Source organism: Ambystoma mexicanum, chromosome 8 (genome assembly GCF_040938575.1).
Source record: "Ambystoma mexicanum isolate Mex_15411 chromosome 8, UKY_AmexF1_1, whole genome shotgun sequence".
NCBI lineage: Eukaryota > Metazoa > Chordata > Amphibia > Caudata > Ambystomatidae > Ambystoma > Ambystoma mexicanum.
Window position 1 is genome coordinate 382,169,908 of NC_090929.1, and position 13,367 is coordinate 382,183,274.

Below are 13,367 nucleotides of genomic sequence, written 5' to 3' on the forward strand. Positions count from 1 at the left end.
GCCCCCTCGACCCAGACCGCCCTCCCCAGGCCCTGATTGGTGCTGCTTGGGGTCCTGTGACCCAAACCGCACTCTTACAGGACCCTACCAGGGCAACCTCCCCGTTTGACGACGCCCAGCACTGCAGCCCACCAAAGACCCAGAGGACCATGGACAAAAGGTAAGGGACGTGCAACATACGCACAAATGCTTGAATTCATCATTTGTTCACCACGTGGAAATCTAAGGTTTGAATTCTGCTATTGTGAAGTCGTGCCACCTCATATCTTGCAGTTTCAAACCTTACCTCGTGGTTGCTACTGTGAGGCTTCACCGCGTTAAGGTTTTACTACTGTGGTGTTTCACAGCTGAATTCCCTTTAACAAAGAAAGAGCCACTCTATCGTGGCAGTGGTCTGCCCTTGGGGTGGCCTACCAGTAAGGGGCAAAAGAGACTAATATTAACAAAAGGGGAGTACTGGTCCGTCAAAGGTTGGCCCGTGTAAGGTATGAATGAATTAGTACCCTTTGCCTGGTCCAAGCCAATTTCACCACATTGGTTATGAACAGCTACATATAATTGTATATAACAAAACAGTGTACCCAATAAATCATAACCATTTGTAGAGATTGAAAAAACATTTTATATAGAAAAACTGTGGATGTAATAAAGCCAAACATATAATCAACAAAACAATTTACACATTCAAAAACATTTTATATAGAAAAATTGTGGATGTAATAAAGCCAAACATATAATCAACAAGACAGTTTACACATTCTTAAAATTCGATATAAATTCCTTCAACCTATGTATCGAAGAATTAAAACAAGGAAAAACATGTGAAAAACAGAACAAATCTGGTCAGATAAGAACAGAAAAATACAATAAAGTTTCTCTGAAAGCCAATACAGTATTTCTGACTGTGTTGTTACAATAAATTGTAAATCTGAAATATGACACAAACTTATTTCCAATGTGTGGTCATATTTGTTAGAAATGAAATCCCAAGGTAAAAATATTGAGAACTGGGATTGGGTCGTGCCACCTCGTATCTTGCAGTTTCAAACCTTACCTCTTTGTTGCTACTGTGAGGCTTCACCGTGTTATGGTTTTGCTACTGTGGGGTTTCACAGCTGAATTCTGCCACTGAGGGGTTTCCCTTTAACAAAGAAAGAGCCACTGTATCGTGGCAGTGGTCTGCCCTTGGGGTGGCGTACCAGTAAGGGGCAAAAGAGACTAATATTAACAAAAGGGGAGTACTGGCCCGTCAAAGGTTGGCCTGTGTAAGGTATGAATGAATTAGTACCCTTTGCCTGGTCCAAGCCTATATAACCACATTGGTTATGAACAACTACATATAATTGTACATAACAAAACAGTGTACCCAATAAATCATAACCATTTGTAGAGATTGAAAAAACATTTTATACAGAAAAACTGTGGATGTAATAAAGCCAAACATAATCAACAAAACAATTTACACATTCAAAAACATTTTATCTAGAAAAATTGTGGATGTAATAAAGCCAAACATATAATCAACAAGACAGTTTACACATTCTTAAAATTAGATATAAATTCCTTCAACCCATGTATCGAAGAATTAAAACAAGGAAAAACATGTGAAAAACAGAACAAATCTGGTCAGATAAGAACAGAAAAATACAATAAAGTTTCTCTGAAAGCCAATACAGTATTTCTGATTGTGTTGTTACAATAAATTGTAAATCTGAAATATGGCACAAACTTATTTCCAATGTGTGGTCATATTTGTTAGAAATGAAATCCCAAGGTAAAAATATTGAGAACTTGGATTGGGTCATGCCACCTCGTATGTTGCAGTTTCAAATCTTACCTCTTCGTTGTTACTGTGAGGTTTCACAACTGAATTCTGCCACTGAGGGGTTTCCCCACATTTGAATCTTGCTACTGTGGGGTTTCAGCACATTTGCTTTTGAATTCACCCACACTAGAATTGCGACCCACTGATTTTGAATTTAACCACATTCGAATTGTACTGAGTTGGTACTGAGTTGGTTGCCGGCACTTTAAATTTAGTAACACTAGAATGATACCAAGTTACTTAACGCCACACTTGAATCTGTACTGATTTGGCATCCGCTGCTTTTGAATTTAGCCACACTAGGATTGTATTGATTTATCTCTTTGATTTAGTTTAGATGTGTCACTCTGCAAACCATACACCAGGACAATACAGAATGAAGAACCATTAATAAAACTACTCAACATCCAGAGATAACCTGAAACCAACTAAGCAGCCCCTTTCTCTTCTCCACACCCTCAAACCTCTCACCTACTACACACACCCAGGGGACTAGTCAAACAACCTACCAAAATACTGTAAACGGCACACCCCTCTCTAATCTTATTACAAACCCAATACCTTCAAACAACTAGAGACTGGACGCCACCCCAAGCCCAGTGCAGATAACGAAGCACACCCAGAAAGGTCACATGCACAGATGCCAGTTCCTCCTGGTTCTGCAAGCATCAACAGATGAGCACTAATTCTATCCTATCCCTCTCTCCCTCACTTACCAACCCCACCCACTTTTCCTACAGACCCACGTGAGTGGCTGAACAATATGCAAATGGCAGCGGTGCGTGGTATAAATCAACATAATGTATAACAATAATCATTATCTTTTATGTAGAGTACATCACATGCTGCATTTCCGTTTCCTTGATCATGACTTATGGCACCATCACTCGTGAGCCATGATTCCCTCCTAAATGAAAAATAATTACTACAGTATTTGGTTGGTTAGGGCGTTACATGTTAGCACCCCTACCCTAATCAACTGAGGGGTTACCCTCTTCTACAGAGTATGTGAGTGGGTGGTAAAGAAAAAAATAATTATGGACATGGAGCTGCCTGCCTAATTCTGTGGCTTGCTACATTCCACTCATTGACTTGCGTTTCTCCAATTTCTCCCACCATCAGAGGCCTGTGGGTGCCACAAGCTGCTTACACATTTGCCTGCTGGGAGACTGGGGAAAGTTCCCATAGGGCCTACTAGAAGCTCTTTTTTTCTGCTTGCCTGTCCTGAGACATGAAGTTAAGAGTGTACTTAATCCTTTTAAAGTGATTCAATGAGTAACAATAAGTAACAATAAAAAATCTGCTTTATAGCATTTACGTCTTATAATGTTTAACCTGCCATAAGGGCTCTAAGATATACGCTGGTAACACTCCATTGCACTTATAATTACTTAGGTTAGCCTTTGTAACGCACAGCAGGTATAGACGGGTATCATTGAAATTGCACTTAGTATACTCCTTTGGTTAACACATGGAGATACTGGAAAACATGTAGTAGTTCTATATAGGTAACCAGTCTCTTGCGCTTAGAGAATCCCATTATCCTTGTTTCTGGTAGCCTGTCTGTCCCACCTAGACGATGTTCTTGGACATCAGGATAGCCTGTCCATAATGCCCAGAATAATCTATGAAGGTAGCTTGCTTTGCTTGTTCACAGAAGATCAGACACAGCGACATCAAGGATCAGCTATGCCTAAGCTGAAGGTATATATAAACGCACCATTTTGGTGGATATCTGCCACAGGCACGGCTATTCATCCACGCACTTTAGAATGCAGCTATGAATGACAAATTTGGTCTATCTGGTCACATAACCTTTTTTCGCACTGAAACCCTAGAATTGCCTCAACACTTCTGACATTAGAATACAGTGACAACCTACAACACATTTCGGTCTAGCTGGCTGCATATAGAGTCTCTTGCACTAGGGCTCTGTCATGATATTCCTCCGCACCCATCCACGGGCCTGACCTCGCCTCTCCTCTTGGATCGCTTACTGTAGCCTAGCCAGCCGCCGAAGTCTTAATCTTGGCCAAATGCGCATGCGCATATTAATCCTACACTAAGAACTTTTCCCATACCTGGACTTCGTTTTCCGGGGGCGTTCCTACTACTAAGCGCGTTGCAGGCATACAAATGGTAAAAGGTGCTATATTAATGACTACTACAATACAATACAATGTTATTTGCTGGCCCATCCAGGATACAAACATGTGACCTGCAGTTTGCAAATAGATCACAGCAGCAGGGTCATCCGCCACTGTGGTACTATACGCATTATAATCAAATTATTTATTCTCTCGGTTTACCGTTTTGAGGTTTGGTGAAAAATAAGGGTTGATATCTGATAAATTAAATTCTGTAGGGAAAATCGGAGTAAAATCAAAAATAATGCACTCTAAACAACTGGGTTTCATATACCACAATTTCTTCCATTTTGGAGGTCTTATTTTCTTTAGTACAATTGTGATTTATGAAAGACTTTGAATTAATCCTGACCTCTATCGTTGCTCTTGGCAGCCTTCCATGCCATCATTTCTTATCCAGACGGCCCATTACAGAAGGGTACCAGCAAGTTGCAAATCAGTCTTGGTCCTGCCACCAATATTTTATTTAGTATTTAAGGTTTCCCAGGGCAATGCTAGTGGTTACAATTCATTTAAAACCTTCTGTCACTTTTGAGTTTTGATGGAAAGCAGATACATAAACAAAACAAATAAACTAGCCAGTGCGTCACAGCGAGGCATGTGACAGTGATGGCTCTTTCAGTGACATCACCCGATTCGAAGATTGCACCCTAAGGTTCTGTTACCCCCCCAACCCCTCGAAAATGTTCAAGTTGGCAACCCACTGAGGCACGACGAGGGTATGTGAAGGGAGTGCTAGCTATCAGGGCTGGACTGGGAACTAAAAGAGGCCCTGGAAATAATTACTGGGGACCAAAAGAGGCCCTGGAAATAAAGTTCAAAGTGGCCCTATATGACACATTGTCAGCAAACCCAATGCTTTTCCTATGAGAACATTTGGAAATACCACAGAAAAGAGGCCCAGGGTGCAGAGGCCCACCGGGAAATCTCCAGAGTTCCCTAAAGGCCAGACCACCCCTGCTAGCTATGTAACATTGGTTGCTCCCTGGCACTCTCACGAAGGGTGTTTGTGTTGATGCTTCTGGAGAGTTGGAGGGCGGTGAATAGGGTACGTTAAAAAATAATTGGGAGTGTGTTTCTCATATTTTTACATTTGTGCTTGCATTCTTTCCTGCAGAAGCCCTTTCTGCGAGAGTCCTGTGGGCAAGTGTGATCAGGTGTGGGACGTGCGCAATATTGAGTAAAGTAACGCAGCCGCCCCAAGGCCTGCAACGCATAAAAGTGGCCGGGTTTCATTTCTTGACGCATTGTTTGTGATCACACGGTTGAGTAAAGGTGCTTCTACCGGAGAATGGCAGCTCCAGGCAGTGTGGGCAACTCTTTTGTGTGGACCAGAAGCTTTGAATTACAGGTATGGACGAGTGAAGGAGGAAGTATGTAATCCAAAAGCATATCACATATCACAAAGGTGAAATACCTTACTGGAGTGTTTCCTGTGCACAGTACTATCAAAGGACAAACTCTAGAGTTCAGAAGACTCATTGGTGTGCTGATAGATAAATTTGTTGTTAAGTTTGTCATGCTTTCTCTGCATATAAAATGATTCTTCCTTCGATTCTTCCTTCCTTCCTTCCTTCCTTCGATTGTGATCTTGGCTGGGGGGGAGGGCGCACCTCTTTGTTACATTTTAACATTCCAACTGTGCCAGTTGGAGGGCTGCACAAATGCATCAAAGAAGGACATGACAATTTAGGCAAAATCCATTGCTTCTGCTGAATAAAGTAATGAAGGATAGATTACCAAAATGAGATGCTCAATGGAAGTAAACAAAAGAATCATATTAAAAAGTGGTCGAGGAAGCCTTTTTTGCAAGAATTGTAAAGTTTATCAAATCTAGAAGCTAGTCTTATGGCAAGTAGGACCAGAGGCTTATGAAGATAATGCAGACAAACACAAATGCTTCACTCTCACTGAAAAGACAAGTGCTACGACTAGACGCAGGGAAACAGGACCACTGTTCCAAACAAGAGAAAAAGAAAGGCAGGCCTTTGCATCTGGGGTTTCTTGGCCTTTGGGATTTCGTGAATGAGCGTTTCTTTACTGAGATGCTTGACTGTGCCAATTTTAACCTTTTTGATTTCCTCGTATAATTTAGTCTGACTCGGGTCTCTTTGCAGCCACACTGTCTCCATTTGGGCAATCCCTCAATAGAAAGCTTCTTTGATAAGCCCAGATGTTAGCGATCCATGTCGGTGTGTCTTGGGAAAAATACTTAGGGCCTCACTATGTTGGGTGGTAATCCGGCGGTATATCCACAGGATACCGCTCAACGCAATTAGCGTTACCGCATCTTGGTCCGGTGCTATTAGCGCTGTCTTCCAATGGAAAACTTTAGTCAGGATAGCACAGAAACTACCTTTGGTGATGCAACAGTTTGCCAAAATGACAAACTTACCAATTTCTTTCCACAGCACATTTTTACCACAATCACATTTCTTCAAATCAACTGTTTCTTTCCCATTCTACTCACCTGCTAGGACTAACTACAAGTGGTCCCTTTCATGGTTCACTCTCCTGCCAGGAAGAAAAACTCCAACTACTACAGTTGGTCTCTTGTGTTAGTGGCAATATGGGTTACAGATTTACCCAAACTGGTGTCTCAGGAAAGGACAATTGCGCCCTTATTGTCCTTTTATCTTTGTTATCAGTTCTATGTTCTTACAATGGCAGGTATTTTTTCGCTGAGGTTTTTGCCTAAAGATTCTGCTGAAAAAACTATTGATTTAATTTTGAATATATATTTGGGGATTACCCAAAAATAAACATCGCTATTATTTAGTCCCTATTCCCCAAACCCCTATTTTTCTATTTGTTTCTTTGGCCTGTAAAACTTTGTAAAAAAACTCAGTAAAAAAATACCTGCCAATGTAACAACATCATACTTTCGTTATAGTCTCTCTGCTGTTGGCAATGTGCGTTACAGGTTTCCCCAAGTGGACATCTCACAAATAGAGTTACCGTCTCTTGCAGACCAACTCACCAGCTTCGTTTGGAGTCTCTGTGTTGCTCCATGGTGCGGAAGACCCTCTTCGGATCAGTAATCCAATTGACAGCTCTTCTGTACCTACCACAACCTGCATGGCTCCTCTCTTGAGCCTCTCAGACCCTGCTGGGTCCCTGCATCCAGCACCTCCAGGGAACTTGCGTTGGATCGGGAGCACGTCTCCCACAGTTAGGCTTCTCTCCCTGCTGCTGGCCATGACTCTGCTTCCTGCTGTGCGTACTCTGCAAAACTGCATGCCTTCTCTTCCTGCGTTAGCTTCTGCTGGCGTTGGTGCTCCTGCTGCAGCTCCCAATGCTTCAGTGTCATTCCTGACTGCTGCTGCTGCTCCTGTCCTTCTCCACAACTGTGGTCCATTTTCAGATTTAAATGTCCCACTCAGGTGCTTTGCCTTCAAACAACTAGACTGCATATTCCCTTCAGTGGCATATTTGATCCTCATTGACTCTTGGTCCTTTTACCTTGTCCCAGTACCACAGGCATTATGGATCTTGAAGTCCATAATGAAGTTGAGTCTTTTTATGTCTATTCATTTCTATTTTATTCAGTGGTAGACGTGTGCCGAAAAAAGTAGTGGATCAGTGGTCTCGGCAGGGAAGAGGGGAGGTGGAAGCATAGTGCAACATGTGATAAGCATTGCGGTCGGGGCATTGCAATAGTCTAAGTGACTAGTAACTAAGGCTCCCATTACAACTTTACACTTGCACAGGACAAGAATGGACACATTCTCTATATAGAATGGTGAATGTGGTCGTAAAAAGTAGAGGAATGGTAAACAGAAAAAAATGAAAGTAGTCGAACACTGCTCTGACCGTTCCAGCTCACTTTGATCACTACTTTGATTGTTGAACTGGATGTTATCATAGTTAGGAGACGTATCAGTGATGTGTGACTTAACATTAGGGCTAAGACTTCTACCCAGGGCAGAATTATGACCATTAGAGGATGTTGCATATGATTCAGTTACTCCCAAGGTATACAACTTATTCTGCCTAGTTAACTTTTCACAGAATGTTCCTTGGGAGAGGGACTTGTACAATGACAGCATGCCATCAGATATTTGGGAATTACAGAACACTCATCCTCACAAGAAGATGAATACTGCATCTCTCCCAAAGGAGTCACTTTTTCCCCCTTACCGCCATCTCCTCCCATGTGATCCTCCCCTCATGATACCACCCTAGGGTTTGGATCAGGTAGTGTCTGTCTTCCTCTAGGCACATGGGAGGAAATCTCAGTGATCACTCCACAGAATTCATCACAGTATGCATTAAAAATTTCAGCTAAAATGGAGCACGGTCAAAGTGCTCTTAATTTGTAGTCAACTTTGCCCAAGGTTACTACAGACAGTGGGTTCTAGTTGACCTGATAATGTCATTCAGTCACGAACACGCAGGTGAATTATCCATCCTGGTGCACATTTCACAAGTGCATTCACAAGAGTCTGAGCAGTTGCGAAGGAAGCTGTTTGAGACACAATCATCTGGCCTCTACTACCTTTGACTGCTGTATCAGCAATCTTTGTCCCGTCTGGGAAGTTGAAAGCTGCAAGTGCCGTGCATTCAGGCGCCCACATTTCAGAAGTGCATTCACAAGTGTATGAGCAGTTGTACAGTCTGGCTGCTCGGCAGCAAGAGAGGCGGTGGTCATTTGGGCCAAAGTGCGGCATCCAAACGAGATACAGTATGTGCCAATAAATCACAGCTCTGAAATAAGATTGTTTTTTGGAAGGCACATACGCTTATTTTTCACCTGGACTTTTGATCCACATATTTTATTTAAAGATTGTGATTGTTCGCAAAGGGATATGTACTATCTGTGAAGCGCAAGCATGTGTGACGACCCACATGTCATTGAAATTGATTTTTTATCAATGGGACTGTGCTGCAAAATTACAATTTAGTACCTTCAGCTGATTTGTTAGCAGTGGCTCAGTCTGAAAGCATTATTAGCCACAACTTTTGGAAGTTTCTTTGTGCAAGACTGCACATGGTTATACATTATCAGCTATCTCTATCCAAAAGAAAAATAAGACCTCTTTCATAGAAGACGGAACCTAGTTTAGGGGATGTACGGATGGCATCATCACCCTTGCCTGCTAGTAATCGACAAGGTGCTTTTGGGTCAAATGAGGAAAGGACTTATCCAGGTCCAACAATGGAGCCAGGTGCAGCTTCATCAGTTCATTCTCTGGAGAATGAACTTACATCGAGTGACTTATCAGATACACCTGCTATCTTTGAAATGCAAGATCCTTGTCAGGCAAATGATGCTTTGGATACTTCCTAATCTTCGTGATCCACAGTGCGCTCGAGTCACCTGGAAGTGAGAGCAGAGGCTAATTATACTGTACTTAATTTTGAGCTCAATTCTTTTGTGAAATTTTTAGAGATTTTTAGAGAAAAAGTCAAAGCACATTCTTTGATGGTTCTAGATGTGAAAACAGAACTCGAAATCTGCACGCAATCTATTATGGAAATCAAAGAATCGTGCAGGAATAAACATTAAAACACACCCGGAGCCATCAAATAAGAGTTGGAAACACATTGATTTAAAACAATTGTGACTGGTAATGTGCACTTAGGGCTTGGGGAATCACCTATTACTGGTAGGCATACTAACACAGGAACATCGGTTGTTGTCCTCAAGGCAGAGGGGCCTTCTGATGCTACCCCACCCCTGACTGCTTTATTGCAGGAACTAATTAGGGCAGAGCCATCACCCTACAAAAGTGTTAGGGAAAGGGGGCATGTGGGTGCCATAGTGCATACTGAAATACAAACCCGACGAAGGAAAGGGAGCAAGGGGCCCGAAACTACTGATAAAATCAAAAAATGCGAAAGGAAGAAAGATAAATGAAAGCTCCTCCCTGAAATGTCTCTGATCACTATCAATATCTGAAGATAATGAGGATGCCAGCTTTGAGGAGGCTCAGACTCCAAACGTTGATAAGGAGTTTCCTATCAGGCCAATGGCTCGTATTTTTATGAGACGGTAAAAATAAAGGAGTTGCAGAGCTGTGTAAGGATGGGGAAAATAAGTCTGGAGTTGCAGGTGTGGCACAGGAGGCAGCCAGTCAGGCCAACTTGTTGAGTCTTCCTGTTTTGCAAGAAGGAGCCCCCAGCACCCAGTGGAGATTTATAACTATGGGGACAGTGGGAGGCACTTATGTGCCCCACTGACCTTTTGTATTACGTCCGATGAATTAGCTGGTATTACTTAGGTTAGCCTCTGTAACGCACAGCAGGTATAAACGGGTATCATTGAAATTGCACTTAGTAAACCCCTTTGGTGAACACATGGAGAACCTGGGAAACATGTAGTAATTCTGTATAGGTAATCAGTCTCTTGCGCTTAGAGAGCAAATGCGCGAAAACTAGCGTAACTAGCAGTAAAGTTGCAACGCACCAAGCCACGTTCTGAAGCTGTAATTGTTCATTTGAAGTGTGCTCCTCCCTGCAGTGCGCCTGAGATCACACGCTACGTAGCGGCTATCTTGTGCCTGGCAAGTGTTGTGCCTTGTATAATAGTAGGGAATGGATGCTGCAGCAGCCATTGAAGGGTTGGGAATGTATGCAGTGGTGGCCATTTTATGTTTGGCAATTACGGCGCATCGCTGAATGGTCTTCCATCGATCCCACACGGACCAGTGTCGAGTTGGAACGTAACAGTCACTTATAACTAGCAATCTTATGGCTGTCTGTGGGAGGCTGGGTTTTTAATATTCTATCAAGGGACACATGCGGTTTTATACTTCGTACTAATGCACCAAACGCTATTACTAAATTGTGAGGGGCGGACTCAGTATTGATCCCGGAAACCTTCCTGAAATGTTACGCTTGATGGATTTCATGTATTCCTGCAAAAGGCTTTGGCGGGTCAAATTGGTAGACTGCGGGGGTTTCATAATTGCTGCTAATACTGTTTGTGCCATTGAGGTCTCTTTAAAGATTGATAATGTCCCCTGTTTACTCGCAACAAAGCTATTGTCCAATGACATTCACAGTTCTATTTTGGTAGAGAATGTATATTGCAATTATTTGGAGGTAACCCGGGCAGAGCCCATGGACAAATTGGTGCGGGTATTGATGAAATGGCATGAAATGTGTAAAAAAAGGCTGGCCATAATTGCCAGAGACTTCATTGCAGAGTGTTTGAGTAAACCTCATACAGCAAAGAATGATAAGAGAACGGGAAGGGAGTGGGCAAACTTCTTTCAGAAATGGGGACTAGTGCCCATAAATGGAAATGTTGAAGGTGATTTGGAGAGTGCCATGACTTGGGGAAGAGGGCAGCAAAGATCAAGAATTGACTTTGTTTGTATCTGGTGAATTGTTTCATTACTGCAACCATTTTGCAATATGTGAGGGTTCCCAGAGTGATCACTCTCTGCTTATGTATGTGTCCAATAGACTTTCTTGTTCCGTATACAGTTCCCATCGTTGTAGTAAATAAAGTAAAACATAGGCTGCAATGGACTGACAGAGCAATAGGGTACTTTATGAATGATTTTAAGAATAGGTGGAACAATGTGAAGATCGAAAGCTGAGGGTGTTCTCGGTTATTATCCAAAGATCCATACAGGAGTATGCTTTTCCAAATGTTATTAACATAGACAGAAAGACTACCTAAGCCCCGCAGGTTCAGACTTTTAAGAGAGCAAAGCTGGGGACTATTAGATATTTAAAGAAATCTGGTAATGAATGCAACCATTTAATTGCGAAAGAAAAACAGAATTATAAGGACAAATGAAAAGCTATGTGTTCGCCAAGTGGAAGGAGAGACTATGCTAAAAACTGTTCTAGAAAAATCAGATATAAACTTTTGGAAGCTGGTGAATTCCTAAATACCAGAAAAGTAACCCAAGAAAATCCAATTATCGAGCATAGTTGGGAAACCCATTTTGAACTACTTTATGCAAATGCATCCAATGAGGTTACTTCATCTAATGTTTTTGTGGGAGTCGAGCTTGATTTTTGATATTATTGATATTGAATTAATTATTAACAAGTGTAGATTGCGAGCCCCTGGTCCTAATGGGTTGTGCAATCTTATTTTTAAGTCAGATCCACCTTTTTGGGCCTCCATTCTATGTAGCTTGTTCAGAATTATTACCTCTACGCAGCTGCTTACAGAGACGTGGTCCTCTGCAATCATAAACCCAACCTATTAAAAGGGCGATAAAATTAACCCTTCAAATTATCGGCTGATAGTGTTGATGGATGAAGATTCCCAAAAAATTGCATCCCTGGTGCTGGCTGAGCTAAGCACTTTGGCTGAGTTATCTGGCATACTAAAATTAAATTAGATTGTATATCAGCAAGGAATGGGAACGACTACTGCAGGTTTGATATTGGACCGCTTACAACAGTCATCATGGCAGGACAGGACAGGACAGGATGGCGAGGAAATATCTTGTCAGTATTGATCTGATATTAGCGTTTGATAAGGTGGATCAGTATTTATTATGGAAATAAATAAAAATAATGGTGAATTCCTAATCATTTACTGAGTATTTTGATCCACTTACATAGTAATAACACCTTAAAGGTCAGGCTTAGTCAACAGAGAAATACGACCCAGTGAATATGAGCCAAAAATGTTTTTTTATTTATAAAGTACATTGGATTACATATGCCGACAACGTCCTTTTAATGGATTGTACTAAGGTGGGCATATCTCGTATGCTGAAAGCTTTTGAGACATATTCTAAGGAAAATGCTTTAATAATATAATACAACAAAGTCTAAAATATTAACCTTAAAAGTCAGTACCAAAAGCACAAAATTAGACTGGGTGTTATGTGGTTGACATATTGAGGAAGTCTTCAAATTGCACTATTTAGTTTTTCAAATTTCGGCTTCTCCTGGGAAATGTATAGTGACTAAATGCATAATGGAAAAGGCCAAGCACTTTGATACTCAGATGAAATATCTTCTGGGAAGTTTTCTCTAAAGCCTGTAATTGGGTTCTATGAGGCAAAGTTGTCAGAAGTATATTTTATGGGGATGGAGATTCATCACCAGTTGGGTGATTATCACTTTGATTATGTTTAGGGTTTACTGTGGAGAGGAACTTTGGGTCTCTCAAAATCAGGCCTAATGACTGTTATAAGACGTCAATTAGGCGTTGTTTCTATGAATATCAAGGTGTTATGGAAAAGGGTACAGTTATGTAAGAATAAGTATAATCCTCCTTTAACATCAAAAGCCCCATGATTTGAATGTAAACAATCCAAAGTAGCCAATTCAATTGTGACAATCTGCAAAACACAAACAGAAATATTATCGAACACCTTAGAGGAGTTATTTGAAGATCTTCCAATGTGTAAAAGGCGATTATGGGATTAATATTGGGCCAATACTTGTGATAAGCTAAGGACCTATAAAAAGGT